The sequence below is a fragment of the Podarcis vaucheri genome (assembly GCF_965113315.1).
Source record: "Podarcis vaucheri genome assembly, chromosome: 12".
Classification (NCBI taxonomy): Eukaryota; Metazoa; Chordata; class Lepidosauria; order Squamata; family Lacertidae; genus Podarcis; species Podarcis vaucheri.
The window spans coordinates 9,626,987-9,642,292 of NC_138750.1; the positions used below are offsets into that span (position 1 = coordinate 9,626,987).

Below are 15,306 nucleotides of genomic sequence, written 5' to 3' on the forward strand. Positions count from 1 at the left end.
TTACTTCATATATATATATTTAAAAAGCTTTGTATAAAAGTTGATGACATAGTTAGACTTGAAACCAAGCAATAAATAACCATGTCGCATATTGGCTGCACACAGCATTGTGCTGTTTCAAATGTTTCTTTCCCTGGGAACTGCTTTTCTGAGCTCTCCAAACTGTTCTCAGAGGGCCTTCTGGTTTTACACAAGGCATTTCAAGACATTCTCCGCAGGAGACTTTTTACAACAAAGTTCACACAGAACACCAAAAGTGCCACTAGAATCTTTCCAGGTGACATTTCAGGAAGAAATGTACATAGCTACATTATGGAGACGGATTTGATGATGGCCAATCCCAAAGAAAAATACAGTATCAAAACTTAGCAAAGGGAGCAGCCCCCACAGCATTTGACCCAGACCTCCCTCCTGCTGTTGTTCTCATGTATTATAGGTTGTCCCTCTCAGCAAGGAGTGACTGCGATTAGAGACTCTGTTGTCTTGCATAAAGCAAAACAATAATAATATTAAAATATCATTTTAGAAAGGAAGTTGAGAGAGTCAACTATTAGCAGACGGTTTTAATAATCTTCAGCTTCAACTGGAAGATAAGTAGCGTAGTGGGTAAGAGACTGAGCTAGGAATTAGGAAACTCCGAGCACAACTGTCCCATCTGCTAAAAGAGGTACAGTTAGGTCATTTCAAATTCTGGGCTTACTGGTCTTAGAAGGCCCTCCCTGCTCAGTAGGGCCCTAGATTTCTGCCCCAAAGCCTGACCCATTGTCTTCTATGAACTTGTCTGAGGCTCTGCAAACTGCTTCTCAGCCTGAGCCCTTCAGGATATTAAGAAGCTACAATAACAGGGCTATAATAAAAGGATTAATGAGATACATATTTATTTAAATATTACAACCTGTACTTTCATAAAGAATATCAAGGTGGCTTATGACCTACAAAGTGATATAATCAATCCAAAATATCATTAAAAACACCCATAATCTATGCCCAAGGCTTTTGACATTCTGAATCAGGTAGCTTCAACCTTTTCAGATCCAGGGCCCACTTTCAACCCAAACATGCAATTGGGGATCCATTTCTTGAATTTTTTACCATATATTTGCACGGTGGCCGTGCTCTTGTTGTGACCCACCTAAGATCACTAGTGGGTCCCAACCCACCAGTAGACGACCAGTACGCTAAATCACAGTATGAATAGTATATATCTGTCTGCTTTCTGGCCTCTAAAGCTAAAGTAAGATATCAACTCACAGAGGCCTGCAGAAGTAAAGGAGACAAGTGGCCGAGGAAAAGATGAACAGAAAAAGATTAAAGATCATAAGCAGCAGGATCATAAGCAGATCATAAGCAGTAGGAAGATCATAGGATGACTGAAGGATCTGAACAAGGGTGGCCTTCCTTTCTGGGGAGCAGAGATGGTCTTCAGTGGAGGTTCACATCAGGCTTGTTTGGGGAAGAAGCAACCAACTGGGCTCTGCATTTGGCTGCGGCAACTGCCGCAGGCAATACACACACAAAGGAAGAGCTTAAGAGAGGCAGCTACTTTTAAAGAAAAATAATAATATAATTAGCACATTAAATGAATAATAGCTTTTGATCATCCCTGACACAGAATGCGAAATCTCTCATCAGCTTGCAAGTCAGCGTTCCACCTTGTTCGAAAGGCTAATTTAAAAAGTCAGCATGTGTTCAAATCGGGACATGCGCTGGCACTGGGGCTGGGAACAGAAAGTGGTCACAAAGTTCAGTGATATATGAGTCAATTGAAGCCATGAGTCAATAGCTGCCTGTAGCTGATTGAATGGGCCTCACCAGTAGGTGTTACTTCAGCCATTAATGGAGTTTGCTCTGTGGACACGGCAATATATACGCCTGCCAAGACACATAAGAGATATCCAAACCAAACTCAGATCTGCCAGATTCTGAAAATACCAGATATATTTATTAAAATGCTGTTCTCTATCTGCAACAGCATCCAAAGCAATGTCTGCCTGTGGTGGTCACAGCCACACCTAACCGTATGTTTGAAACCACACTCTGACAAATCACCACAGTTTTCTCATTCATGGCCGCTTCAGTTAATCAGTCAAAGTAACTCCGGGCATTTTGAGGATCCTGATTTAATGTAGCAATAACAATAATTCCAACTGTGGCTTCAACCATTCTCTGAAATTCCAAAATTTTTATTAACCTTGGCTTCTGGCTTACTAGCTGTTTTCATCACAACTAAATATCAAAGCTCTTTCTTGGTGGGATAAGCCAAACCTCATCACAAGGCCTCTTTTCTTCTATGAGGCTTCACTTGTACCACCATGAGAGTAATTTTTCACTCCCATGGTCCTTTTCTGAAATTACTCTACGTTGAAGGGGTGTTATTCCTTGCAGAACATCTTCTAATACTGGGTTCATGTCCCAAGCTTTGTATGGGGTACCTTGAATAAAAGTCCTGATAAATTCCTCAGGTTTTACAATGTGTAATTACATTATTATTATTATTATTATTATTATTATTATTATTATTATTATTATTATTATTATTACAATAACGCCCCCACACACATACCGGTAGTTTAAAAGGCCATAGATTTTGTAATTAGCAAAAGGCCTGAGAGAAAAGGAATGTTTTTGCCTGGCACCTAAAGATATGCAATGAAGGTGAGAGCATTCCACAAACTGGGGAGCCACTGCAGAAAAGGCCCCGTTTTCGTGTTGCCACCTTCTGGACCCCTCATGGAGGAGGCACACGAAGAAGGGCCTGAAAGGATGATCGCACGGCCTGGGCTGGTTTTTATGGGGAGAGGTGGTCCTTAAGGTATTGTGGTCCCGAGAAGTTTAAGGCTTTATAGTTAAGAACCAGTACTTTGAATTGGGCCCAGAAACTAATTGGAAGCCAGTGCAGTTGGGTCAGGATCAATGTAATATGCTCAAACCATCTTACCCCGGTGAGGAACCTGGCCAGCTAAAGTTTCTGAACCATCTTCAGAGGCAGCCCCCTGCACAACACATTGCAGTAATCTAACCTAGAGCATTGACAATAGAAGTTAGGCTACCTGTGTCCTGACAGAGGTGCAGCTGGGCCACCAGACAAAGCTGTTGGCAGGCATCCCATTGCAGAAGGGAAAACAGGCTGGAGTATAAAAAGGAGGATGGCCCAGGGTCTAGTCTAAGACTTAGTTAACAGTTTTCAGGATACCCTGAAGGAAGGGGCTTATTTGAGGGTCTTGAGCAATTTCTTACTCTTTCCAGGGCAAAGTATGCTTATGGGATAATGTGCCTATGAGGAAAAACACAGGTATACTTGCTGTTTCAGGTTGTCTAGCTTATTGCATCTATGGTCTCAACTTCAGGAATTCATTCTTGATTTTGTACAGCCAAAATTGACTAAGCTGTAATATGGTAAGCATGCAACTTATGCAGGGGTTATGTTCCCGGGGATTACACCTAAAGCCAAAATTGTGTATACTCAAAACTCACTGGGTTTCAAGGGTGGGTGGGATTGCCAAAGTCTTTCCCCCCAGACGTCCGTCCACTTCCTGCTCCCTTTTTATTATTTTTTAACTGCCATGCATGTAAAGCTGCATGTGCCCAAGTGAAATGTGTGTTACGTTGTGGGCTTACTGTAACAGAAAAGGGGTATGTAAGAGTCTGAATCTGTTACTATTCTGTCCATTCCAATAGATGTGACTCTGAATGGATTGCTAGTCACACATTTCATTCCACACGTGTGGAAGAATTTCTGGGATTACAGGGTGTTTCTCGCTTGCTCCCCCTCATGAATTTTTGTGCACAAATATATAACTGCCGCATTAGTTGAATCTAAGGTAAGAGTAATAACAAAATAATAATTTTCACCAGCTACTCATAAAGACAAAGAATTTTTAGGGTGGTTCCACAGTGATAAAGTGAAGTACAGCTTGACGAACACAAGAACCAAAATTAGGTGGCTTTCGAAGACAAAATATTCCAGCAGCTTAGTTTTACACTAAGAATGGCCTCATCATATAATTGATTCATTTCCTTTATTTTATTTTTATTGGGCTAAAACTTCTCTGTGTACACAAATACAGTAGGTGAAAAGGCAAAAAGCATCCAGTATTTCACCTACATGTAACATGAAGCAAGAGCATTTCTTTTGGAGATATTTGTACTGTAAATGCAGTGTTTATTAAAGCAGATTGAAAGCAGGTGAGTTTCAGTCCAAGTGTTTCTGATCTGTTTCACCCATAAACTTCAGTTTTTTCCGAAATAATAAAGTCTCTATGCTACCATGACCTTGCTTTACTCAGGCTACTAAAGTGGGCTAAATTATGTGTTGTCCAATTTCAAACGAACTGAAAACACTGGAGTCTTTGGCCAATTTAACAGTGCTGAATTTCTGTGTTTCCAGGACTGAAAATAGACACTATCTGAAATGCAAGAAAAATAAACAGATCTGAATTTTTTGTTGGATTTGTACCAAATTTTTCTAAGTACAAACAAATCTTGTTACATCCAAAGGATAGATAGGATAGATAGATAGGAGCTACTGAGAATTGTTGCATCCACTACAGCAAAGCTGTAAACCGGAGATGGCTAACTTGGGGCCCATGGGCTGTTACTAGCCCAATTAAGACCCACCCCCCAAATATATTGTTTTAAATTTTATTCTACTAACTGGATCCCTGCTAGATGCTATGTGATGCCAGGATGCCCCTAGCATTTTTCATTTTAAAACAAATATTTGGCCCTATTACAGGTGCCACATAATCCCATTCCACATTTGTAAGAACTCGATTGTTTACTGTTCCAGCACCTACACTTTGGAACCTGACTATTGAGATCACCTTCAATGTCCTGTTTCCAGTGCCGGCTAAAAATATTCCTGTTTAGACAAGCCTACCTACATGAAAGATGACATAATTTTCATCTGTTTTATTATTGTAAATTTTAAAGTTGGGTTGTAAATATTTCTCAGTTTTACTACTTTATCTTTTGTATACCGATTTACAAAAAGTTTTCTTTTACAATCAAGCAATGTATAAATTTTATGAAATGTTGGCTGGTTGGTTTAGTGTTTTTTTACTGGTCACCCTCACAGGTTTCTTGCTCTGATTCCCCGAGGCCAAAAGGTCTTTGTGATGCACTCCAAGACTCTTCCAGAATTTGCCCTCCTTAAAAAGTACTAAAACTGAAATGAATAATGAAGGATGAAAATGTTTTCAAATCACATAGACTAGCTGATGAGAAAGGAACTTGGAAGGCAGCCTTGAAAACTGCCGTTCTCACTATGCACACTTTTACAAAACTCACTGCATAAATGTAGCTCTCCGTTTAAAGAGGATGAGCGCCACCACTGCTAAAAATCATGATGTTACATTTGTGCAAGAGAACACCCAGGATATTCTCACTGCTGCAGCACCTCAGGGCGAGTTCCACTCATGAAGTTGCATTACACATGGCTATGAATGGCTGGGACAGGACAGAGGAATGCCACCATTAAGCATAATGCAAATAATGAAAAAGTCCTCTTGCTACCCCATTTTAGTTCTTTAAAGGGAAAACGGGAGGGGGGGGGTAAAGTAGGAACTGCTGTTGTGCCCTTGCTACTGCTGTGCTGTGTAAAGGGAAGAGGCGGCAACCTTTCTAGGTTTTTTTGATAGTTGCCCTTAGTTAGCATTAATATCCAGTTCACATTCCTAGATTGAGTCACGGTGCCCTGCTGCCTGGGCAAGACGGTAGTAATAAAGGCTGAAAGAAACGGTTTCATTCTGGTCAGAGAGTTATGGTCAACGGAGTTCTTATTTAACAGGAATGCTGCCTGTCTCTATATAGGCTTGCTTCTTTCCAAGGCTGCTGTTGTAAAGAAACAGTTATCACAAAATCACAGAGGGCGCACTCTCTTTATGCAGCTACTGAACATGTAAAGCTGTTTCCCAACACCATACCCACCCTCTGCCCAGGCAGTTTTGAGGAGGAGGAGCTTGAATATTGGGGGGGGGGGAGTGTCCTGTTTGAAGTCCCAACTGGACAGGGGACACTTTTGTCCTAAAAGGGGATGATTCCATTTTTCTAGGGACGGGTAGCAACCCTACTGACTGCAGGATTATTATTATTAGTAATTATTATTAGTATTATTTATCAGTGGTTGCAAGAACCAATGATCCCTATATTCTGAACAAAATGCTTGTTTAACCTGTATTGCTTTGTAACAATTTGTTGGGTCTCTGGACCGTAATAAAGATTGATTGATTGATTGATTGATTGATTATTAGTAGTAGTAGTAGTATTTCTATACTACCCCACACCCAGAGATATCAGGGCGGTTTGCAGAACAAAATCAAACCACAAAATACATAATCAAAACAACAACTCAACAACAACAACAACAACAACCTCCTGCCCCCCCCAAAAAACCCCACCACATTTTAAAAGGGCATAGGATGTCAATAAAATCAACCAAAGTCATGGTTAAAAAGGATCGTTTTTGTCTGGTGCCTAAAGGTGTATAATGAAGGTGCCAGGCAAACCTCCCTGGGGAGAGCATTCCACAGATGGGGAGCGCCACTGCAGAGAAGGCCCCGTTCTCGTGTTGCCACCTTCTGGACCTCAAGGAGGAGGCACACGACGAAGGGCCTCAGAAGATGATCTCAGGGTCCGGGTAGGTTCATATGGAAAGAGGCGGTCCTTGAAGTATTGCGGTCCTGAGCCATTGACACCATACATATAACAACACATAAGACACACACATCCAGAATGCCCCCTCCCCGTTCTTTTGATCAGTAAAAAAGGGGACTTCCTTCCCTCCCAGCCAAGCACTGCAATGTTATGTCAATGTCTATGTTTCCCCTGTGATGTAATGGTGTTCTTTTTAAAGGTCAAAATATGCAATATTAAACTTTGAATAAATATTTGCATTGGTCGGCAGGGGCCAACAATCCATGCAAGATGACAACACTCTGTAGCCCTTTGGTTTTCTTTTTAACAGCCACCTCCAAAAGAAGTAGTCTTGCACATTTGGGAAATATTAATCTGCAAGACAAAAATCGCCTGCCTGCAGTCATATCCTCAAAGTGTTCGACATGCAAGATTCATATTGAATATTCTGTTTCAGTATTTTTAGTGTAAGGTAGGAGGGTTCACCTCACTGCTAATTAAGAAATCGTGGAGGTTTGCTATGGATAGCAAGCCAAAACAAGTCACTATAAGCACCACCTGGCTCCAAACCAAGGCCCAACAGGAACCAGGAAACATGACCGGATAGACCAAGACCAGTGTGGGGGAACAAGGCAAATGGCCAGCCAATGCAGGCAGAATGCCACAATCTCACTGTGTGGCATGCACAAAGATGTGTACTGGCAAAGAAATGAGAAATGCACCAGAGACCTACCACAGTGGCAAAAGTCTAGGATTTACTGGCAGACCTCTCGCTCCTTTAATCAGAAAGAAGGGCGGATAACAGTAAATATAAACACAAACATGAAAAAATGGAACAGGGCTCTAGGCATCCTGGCTAGCCGTATGCTCTCTTGTCCCTGTTGGGTTTTCTTAATATTGAGGTGGTCAATGGTGCTACTCAGGTGTAGCCTTGATCTGCATGGCAGCACACCTGTGAGCTCTTGACAATTCAACACACCTGTCGTCTCTTGACAATTTAATTAGAGGGGGAGTTTACCTGCTGAACCCAATGCAATGATGTGATAGGGTAATTGATTATTTGAAAACTGTATTTAAGTTGATCAGATGTTTTGTATAGAGCTGGTGTGCAGTGATGATTTGCAGCTGTTAGATTATTATATATTCAAAAATAAAAATAAGGAAAGATATTGCAGGCAGCCTTTTATTTCAACGCCCCAGTCGCTGTGTGCACTCGGTTGGCGAAGAAGTCCAACAGTTCCCACAGGCTCTAATCCCTGCTCGGCCTTCGTCTTCATTGGGTGCTCTCGGGAAAGTCACCGCCTCTCAGCTTCGCCCACCTCACAGGGTGGATGTGAGGCTGACACAGAGATGGCAAATTTTCATCCTGTGGGCCTAAGGAGGCTTGTCTGTCCTCCTAAAATGGCATGGGATACCATTTTAGCCAAGCCACAGCCAGCCTATCAAGCTGGGGGCAGATAAAGATGCATCAAGGCCAAAGGGCTTGTAGGCAAAGCTCTGTGCACAGCAATATGCAGGTCCTGACGATCAGCTGGTTGCCAAAAGCTTTCCTAGCTCTGTGCACAAAGCACCTAAGCCCAGACCATCAGCTGATTGTCATCATGAGCAAAAAAGGAGGCATTTGACATCACTGTGATGTCAGGTGATTGACAGCTGAGCAACCCTGCCCACCTGTCAAACTTGGCCTGCAGGGGATATATGAAATAAGGATCTGACCTGGCAGCCAGATCCAATTCTCCACCCCTGGGATAATAAACTCCCTGACAACAACTTCCAGAGAGGTACATTCCTAAGAGAAATCTTAGGAAACGTGTCACAGTGTGAGCTGAGCTAGGAGGTAATCAGCTCTGGCTGGTTGTTCTAGTGCTCTACAGAAGCCTTGACCTTGGTACCAGCATTGGAAGGAGTAAAAGAAAAGGAAAAAGAGCATGTACTTTTGTCCAGTCTTACCAGATAATAAATCTTACCATGGTGGAAAAAATTAGAGAAGGGCATTTGCGAGGAAGGAAATTCCTACAAAGTAATTGACAAATTTATCACTTTGTCAATTACTTATTTCAATTTATCACTAGATAAATTTATTTATTTCAATTTAATTTATTTCAATTTATCACTAGAGCATGCTGTAGGCAGAAATTTGCTGCTGGATGGAAACAGCAATTTAATCTTCTATGTTTACAGAATACTAATGGGAGCTCACTCCATTCAATACATTTCACTAATGGCAATAATCATAATGACACGAAAGTCCTCTTTCCAAATGATCTGTCCAGTGTATAGAATGCCCTAGAATACTGCTATTAGTCTTCAAAATAATGCACTGGTAGTTTCACACTGCAGAACACTTTTCAAAACAAGGAGTCTTGGACCAGGGGCCGTCAAACGTTTCTCATACTGAGGCTCCATCAGCCATATTCAAGCATACTGAGCACAGCAAATGTTGCTAAAGAAAACAAAGGTAGACAACACAGCTGGAAGCCCCAGCTCTTGTCCCAGACCAGAGGACAGCAGATCAAAGGCAGGATAGGGGTGAGATGGGATTTCATATACCCTAGAGCAGCAAATCTCTCAAGAAATCTAGACGGCGAACTATCGGCCCCCAGAACCTTTGAACACCACTTTTAAATGGCAGGAAAATAGGATGCACAGGTTTTTTTTTTGGGGGGGGGCATTCCAAAACTCACACCAAGAAGCAAGCCTGAAGTGGGATGGACATCCAAACAACTCTGGAAATATGTCATACTTTTCTATTTGGGCTCCAAGAGCCAAATTTAATGTTCGTATGACTGTAGCCAAACCATTTGGTGTATATTTCATGTTGAAATTAGGTTTTGCTTGCATGTTTTAATCTATTGTTATTTCACGATGGGGTGGGCCATCGTATCAATTATGTTGATGAATTGTCTTATAACCGTAGCCACAGAAGCCTCTGTATCCTCAGCAACCATCTCCCTTTAAGAAACATCTCCATAAAGCCCGTGAAGTACAGTGATCAAGTGAGGACCAGGGAAAACGGCCACCATGAATGGAAAAGATTTGTGAAGAGACCTGCTTTCATTTTCATGGAGTTCAGAAATACCCAGAAGGGCTTTGCTGCTTGAGCCGGAATCTTTAGTAAAGAGTTTGCCCTAAATGAAGTTGTGAGGAAGCCTCTTTAAAACTAAAATAATACAGCAGAAGTCATCTGGTCTCAATTCCAAGAAGGCGCACAGAAATTTCCCAGTAATACCTCAATTTTGCCAGTAATATAAGTGAGCCCAGAAGTTATACATTAAAGATCATCACAGCGGGATGGACATCTTTTGTAGCATTCAAAGTCCTTCACTCTGTCCATTTAATTGGGAAGGTTCAATGGCAGTTGGAGAAAAGCACTGCCCTTATTGTCCTGAGCAAATTCCTGGAATGGTAATTTAGGCTACACACCTAGTTCCCCCCCTGTAGTTTCGATTGGATACAGATTCTTCTTTGCTTTATCTCCTAAAACTGTTGTGCAGGGTTGCTATGCACTTGCTGAATAGTTACCACATTCTCCCCTAAGGGTGGCTACATTTCAATGCTGGTTGAAGTGATCCTTGTTTAAACATTACTTAGCTCATGAGAGTGCAACAGAACTTAATTAAATTAATTTCTTTAAAGTGCTTTGGGTCTTCAGATGAAAGGTGCTATAGAAACCCAGAGTGCTATTAACATTTTCAGCTTGGTGAAGCATATTTGGATAAACATCCACATCGGTCTTCACCCATCACCCAACCCTTCAATGCTTCAATTATCTTACTCTGTGTGCTTTAAAAATTTGCAGATTCTTCGCTTCCTGGTTTCCCCTTCAAGTGGAAAAAAATGTAAATACAAATGGTTAACACAAGATATAACTGTACCTAAAATCCTTCTGAAACACAGAGAATGCTCTTTTTCTCCTATAGCATACTCTGCCTAACCCCCCCCCCTTAAAATGTGTATAGCAAAAGGCATAAATATGACAAAATACAGAGAACAGGCATTCCTGTGTTATGCAACTGGCAACAGTGGGGGTTTTCAATAAATCTACAAGGTAGCAAATTCAAATCTGATCAAAGGAAACAATTTTTCACACAACACTTAATGGGAGCAGGGAATTCAGTGTCACAGAATGTGCAGAAGTCAAGAATCTGGCAAAAACCAAAGGTGGAAAACATGAACTAAGCAAAAAGGGAAAGAATTGCCTTCTCAAGGCGGCACACTGTAAGGAGCAACTCAGGAGTGCCTTACCACATAGCAAATGATTTTTAATAAAGTAACCTAATTTCAGCTGTCTACGTTTTTCAAATGTGATCTAATGGTCTTTCCAGAAGTTGGGAGTTGGGAGAAGGACCTGCCTCAGGATATATGCTCTTGAACACTGGTGTTTGAAGTAAATAAAAGGAACTGTAAGAATGGTATTCTGGAAATGTTTAGACAAGGTGGCGTTAAAAGAAAAATATGCTTGATTGTTTTAGTGGATCCTTTGCAATGTAGCTGTCAGAACTCCACAAGATTCTCCAGCTCCAATGGAAACATGTAGGTTGAACTGTTGAGGTACCCACAATGTTTCATAGAACACAAAACCCTGGGATGGCATTAGAGCTGGGATAGCTCAGTCAGTAGAGCACGAGACTCTTATCTTAGGGCCTTGGGTTCAAGCCCACATTGGGCAAAAAGGGGGTTGGACTAGATGGCCCTTGTGGTCCCAACTCTATTATTCTATTAAGAAAACCCATGGGCCTGTATCCACCTAAGAGAATTCCAAATTCCCACATTTTACAGCCCCTTTCCACTTTTGCTGGAATACCCAAAGTGGGTGGGGAAGAATTGCTATCTTCACTCAATCTACTCTTGCTGCACCCTGGTCTACCTGAGTGAGTGAACTGCTGGAAGAGTGAGAGTCTTCTGGGCTAATATTAGTGAACTCAGAAATGAAGAGTACAGGTAAGGGGGAGGCAGAATCAGAAATGATGGAAGACTGGAGGCAGAAACAAAAGAAGGAAAGAAAGATATGCACTTGTGGAGAGATCTATGGTGATACAGAGAGAATGCTATCAGATACAGAGGTGAGTAACAGGGATGGACTGCAGAGAGATCTGTGGATTGAGAAACAGAAAAATAAAGGGTTTTCATGACAGAAAATGAGAACCAGCAGAGCTGTTAGTGGAATTTTAGAGTAATAATTTCATTTTGGATTGGGGATGTACCTGCTTTCTCTGTCCATTATTTACATTCCTGCAGAAGAGATTATACTATGCCCACTTTCTTTCTGCATGATTCTTTATCTTCCCAATCTTAAGCATCAGGGCTGTTATGGCCGCCCTGCTGTTCTAGCCCTATCATGTAGGATATTTTTATTTTTTTAAACTCTGTGGGATGAGAGACTAAATGTATTCTGAAATTAGCTCAACCACAGGTAATTGACTTGTTGTGGCAGGAACTACTGGGCAAACACCGATGGCCTTTGTGAAGGATATTTCACAAAACCATCACACCAATGTTGCTTCTGACACTAAAATCGCTGTTTGTGGCTGAGTGCTGATCAAAGGTGTTTAAACTGATCCAATAAACTATAGGATATGAGATCATCTTTAATATGGTCTAATGTGGGAAATCATTTTTTAAAACCTGGTTATGATTTGCTTTGGTGTTGTTTTTTTGTATGCTAATTACGCAGGGGGAAAGGATCTTGATTTTTCCCCCCCAAAAAGGAATGACTTGCTTTTGTCTCAGCTACAGTCTGTTTCTACAAGTTTGCATCCTGTCTGATAAGCCATATAGAGAACTAGACTTCTAAAAAATCACTGTTTTAATATATTAATGACACTGACTGTAGAACAAAGCAGAGACAGTGAGGACAGCTGAGAAGATTCCATTCAACACTGCATCAGCCTTTGGACTCTGAACTGTGCTATGCATTCAGCATGTCCCATAGGGAGGGGAGTCCAAGACCCTGTCTCAGGTTGAGACTGCATTCACAACAGCACCCAAATGCATCTACAAAAAGCAGATTCCTAAAATCCAGTCCAAACATCCAGGTTTTGTAGAGTTCACCAGTTCGTCTGTATGGAGAAAGGGGTGGGGAAGGCTCTACCAGCACTGTGGCTATGAAATCAAGAAAAAAGTATGTCCCTTAAAAAGCCGTGATGTTTTGGAATAAGACATAGTCTGTTGAAAGACTTCCATTGTCTGGCAGGTTAATTTGTCACTCAAACGTAAAACAAGGAGTCAATGGTGCTTGTGAACATGGTACAAAATGTTCTACTTAGCTGCAATTTTAGAAGTTGAACACAGATGTTATTGATGCCGTGGTTTACACACTATATTGTCTTAGGGCTGACGCCCTGGTATGTTCTGTCTCTTCTATAATCTGGCATGTCTTTCACTTTCATGTGCCTTTGTGGCTGGCAGAACATTTGTAGAAAGAGATGATATATTAGGAAGAAACATAGGCTCATCAGTCAGAGTGGAATGACAGGGAATGTTACTGTTATTTTGCTCTTTCCCTTTCCCTGTGATTAATACCATTTGATCAGACTTCCTGAATGTCTGCCTATTTAAACATGTGGTTCATTACCCCCATGTGATTTGCATATTCCTGCAAACAATAAACCGACATACCTGCCTTGAACTAGCTTATATTAGAATAGCTTATTTTTTAGAAGTTTGATAAGGTTAGAAAGCTCCTTAGATCCTGACCTGATAGTTTAAGGGTGCACTTCACTGAAACACACTGGGTGTGACAGTTTTGAGCAACCTAACAGTTGGACCACCAAGCCCAATGGAGTCAAGATTTGTGTCTATCTTATCTGCCATTTATAAAGGCTTTATTTGTAACTAATACTTCAAGGATGTATAATTTCATCCAGTGGTTTTTTCTGGGGGGATGCATGAGTATGCATACCCCTAAACACTTTGCGAACCTATGTACTTTTGTCCATTTACTGTATTTCTTTCCCCCGATTTGAACTACAAAATGGTGATTTTCTGGAGTCAAAATGAGAGTCCGTACCCCTAAACATTATTATTTTTAGAAAAAAAGCACTGGTTTCATCCTTTTAATGCTTAGGCAGAGTATTGTATCGTATTCTGTTCAGCTTGATGATCATGCATATTTCTGTTGTTATGTTTGTATTAGCAACAAAAAGTCCCAAGTAGAATATGGAAGTCAAACTGACCTAATGAACTTCAGATAGCTGTCCTCTGAAGTTTAAATGGTATTTACATTTTTCTTCCTTATACTATTGTAAGAAATTAAATGTAATTTTGTGTTTCATCTTAAGCACATGTGCAGTTTCATCAAATTTCAGAAGAATGCATGCCTTTGCAGCATCCAATATTTAAACATGATGGGTGGTATTCAGCCAAGTTTGACACAGAATAGACCTACTGAAATGAATGACCCAGTCTTTGTCATGTTTATTAATTTTAATGGGTCTACTAGGAGTAAACCTTAGTTGAATACCACCCATAGTAGAGTACAGTGGCTTAACTAAAGAAGAGGGCATATAATTTATTTTTGTTACTATTACATCAGCAGATTTCTGCAAGGACAAGCGGATCAAGAAAAACATTTAGTCCAGTTTCCCTTCTACTTCGTAATCTCTTGTGGTTTGATTAAATCCTCCAAAAAAATCACTTTTTGAAGGGTTCCTAGCCCTCCCACTTGCAAACTGATACACTGCTTGATTGTAAAAGGGTGAGGGTGATCACAAATGGATGGCAAACATTTTATACATCATAGGGTTGATGGTTGTGCCAGTCTAAGGGGCCCAGAGCCAGTTTCTTTAGGAGGAGCCGCACCAATGCATCTTTCGAGGCAGCAGAGACCATCCCCTCACACAATGAAGCTTGGACCCAACCAATCAACCCCCTTTGGCAAGATTTCATAAACCAGGAGGGACAGTGGTCAAGAGGTCATGTGATCAAACATATTGCTACCAGTGCCATGTCCACATCAGCTGACTGCTTAGCTGAAACTGATCCTGCAACATGTCCTCAATAGTGGCACTGGGTGTTTCAGATGGAGCTGCAGCAAATGCAGAATCAAGATCACTCAGAAGTCGAGTGGCTTTATCCTCAAAGTGTGTAGTCACTTGGTCACACTGGATTTTCAGTCTCTCTAGAGCAGCAGTTCTCAACCTGTGGGTCCCCAGATGTTGTTGGACTACAACTCCCATCATCCCTGAGCTCTGGCCTTGCTAGCTAGGGGTGATGGGAGTTGTAGTTCAACAACATCTAGGGACTCAGGTTGAGAAAGGCTGCTCTAGAGGTTCCTCCCACACAGTGGGAATCAGTAACCATTCGAAAATATCTGCAGGCCAGCTATTTGAGCAGGGGTCAGCAAACTTTTTCAGCAGGGGGGCGGTCCACTGTCCCTCAGACCTTGTGGGGGGCCGGACTATATTTGGGGGGGGGGCAAAATGAATGAATTCCTATGCCCCACAAATAACCCAGAGATGCATTTTACATAAAAGGACACATTGTACTCATGTAAAAACACACTGATTCCCGGACTGTCCATGGGCCAGATTTAGAAGGCGATTGGGCTGGATCTGGCCCCTGGGCCTTAGTTTGCCTATCCATGTATTAGAGGATGCAAGCGGCAAAATAAGCCTTTCTTGCAGTCCACACTGCCACATAATAGGCATGATTATGTCTCCTAACCAGTGTTTG

General features: G+C 41.4%; 1 protein-coding gene and 1 long non-coding RNA gene across 3 annotated transcripts in view; one reads left to right on the forward strand and one right to left on the reverse strand.

Annotated features, from left to right (window-relative positions):
- The window catches only part of BBS9 (Bardet-Biedl syndrome 9), a gene marked incomplete at its 3' end in the record, with an annotated part of 242,334 nt that overhangs the window by 16,217 nt on the left and 210,811 nt on the right, over nt 1–15,306 (reverse strand). The window lies entirely within an intron of this gene.
- On the forward strand, nt 3,172–6,329 carry LOC309515275. Its single transcript, XR_014212386.1, has 4 exons — nt 3,172–3,396; nt 3,679–3,821; nt 5,078–6,107; nt 6,258–6,329. It is a non-coding gene; the product is annotated as an uncharacterized lncRNA (long non-coding RNA).